This window comes from Microtus ochrogaster, unplaced genomic scaffold (assembly GCF_000317375.1).
Source record: "Microtus ochrogaster isolate Prairie Vole_2 unplaced genomic scaffold, MicOch1.0 UNK4, whole genome shotgun sequence".
Classification (NCBI taxonomy): Eukaryota; Metazoa; Chordata; class Mammalia; order Rodentia; family Cricetidae; genus Microtus; species Microtus ochrogaster.
Window position 1 is genome coordinate 15051429 of NW_004949102.1, and position 1673 is coordinate 15053101.

The 1673-nt window shown below is 43.0% G+C and overlaps 1 long non-coding RNA gene across 1 annotated transcript in view; it reads left to right on the plus strand.

Moving 5' to 3' along the window:
• Positions 1–1096, plus strand: part of LOC113458136 — a 4798-nt gene extending 3702 nt beyond the window's left edge. The window contains exon 3 of the long non-coding RNA XR_003378568.1: positions 1003–1096. This is a non-coding gene — a long non-coding RNA (uncharacterized LOC113458136). The remainder of the gene's footprint in view (positions 1–1002) is intronic.
• The last annotated feature ends 577 nt before the right edge of the window (positions 1097–1673 follow it).

The following is a 1673-nucleotide window of genomic DNA, read 5'->3' on the forward strand; positions in this document are numbered from 1 at the left end:
CGAGTGCTGGGATTAAAGGCGTGCGCCACCACCGCCCAGCAGGTGAGAAATTCTTAAGTTTTTGTAGTGGACACAAAGAAGGCTATCTCTGTACACCTTTAACTCATCTGGTCTGTAAACTAGCCTGATCAAGCTAATAGGATGTTTTCCATTAGGAGCTATTCATTAATGCATGTGTGCTAATAGGATAAGATGGATGTGTGATATTGAATACAGTAGAACCCAGTGATGGGAGCCTGTGCTTTGGAGGCAGATGTGAATTTAAGTCCCCATTCCCACAGGGACAGAGGCTGACAGTGCTATCTGAGAACCATTGCTTGGCCTCTAACCTTCAGTTATTTGGCTTTAAATTTTTTTTGGGTTTTTTTGTTTTTGTTTTTTTGAGACAGGGTCTCTTTGGTAGCCCTGGCTTCCCTGGAACTCACTCTGTAGACTAGGCTGGCCTCAAACTCACAGAGATCCTCATGCCTCTGTCTCCCAAATGCTAGAATTAAAGGCATGCACCACCACTGCCCAGCTTGCTTTAAATGTTTTACATAATTCTTGAACATCATCCAGAATTATTACATAACTCACATACTTTCTGGAATAAGGTGCTAACAAACACAGAAAAACAAATCGAACATATCTGAAACAAAGGATTTCTCTGACAAGTAGGTGACAGCTGACACCTGTCAGTGGAGGTGTCATTGACCTGCATATGATTCAGCTTCTGTTGTTTATCAGCCACTCAGCATACCTTTAAAAATAAAAACAAGCCAGGTGGTGGTGGCGCACGTCTTTAATCCCAGCACACAGGAGGCAGAGGCAGGCAGATCTCTGTGAGTTTGAGGCCAACCTGGTCTAGAGAGTAAATTCCAGGACAGCTAGAGCTGTTACACAGAGAAACCCTGTCTCAAAAAGCCAAAACAAACAAACAAATAAATAAGTAAGTAAAAGCCAAAGCATTTACTATTAAAATATTTTTTTCCTGATTTTTTTTCCTGATATTTTATTGTGAAGTTCAAACGCCATGTCGGGGAGCAAGAAGACGACACTAACTTGTGGATTGGATACTGTGCTTTTCACCTGGGTGACTACAAGAGAGCTTTGGAGGTCAGTGGAGACAAAGTCAAGTGGTGTCTAAGATGACATTATACGGTACATTCTCATAGTAACAGCAGAAGGAGATAATGCAGATGGAAACAGAGGAAAAAGAAAGAAATTGGCCTATCTGCTTTCCCCAGTCCTACGTCTTTTAATTAAAACCTCACTGACCGTTCCTAAGGTACGGATTCAGAGAGGGGTGGGGACGGTACCAGCACTCATGTGATATTGTTGTGGGAGTCTTTCTGGAATAAGCACTCTGACACCAGTGAGGAAATGTCCCGGGCGGACTGAAGCCAGAACACTTCTGAGAGGTCCAGTGTGCATTCTCGTTTCATACTCCAAAACTGTAAGGGTGCAGGTAAGTGAGCAAGTTTCACAGATACTGCGATGGCTGTCACTGGCTGTCCCCAGGTTGTTAGGGGCAACAACAGCTCATGATTTCAGTGTGTGGCAGATGGCTGCACAAGCCGTGCTTTAAGTAGATCACTAAATAAATAAGATAAATAAGATCTTCTCTAACTTATTCTACTTCAGTATGAACGTTTAAGGGAAAACATCTGTGGGTGGGAGTGTTTGGAGGGTGT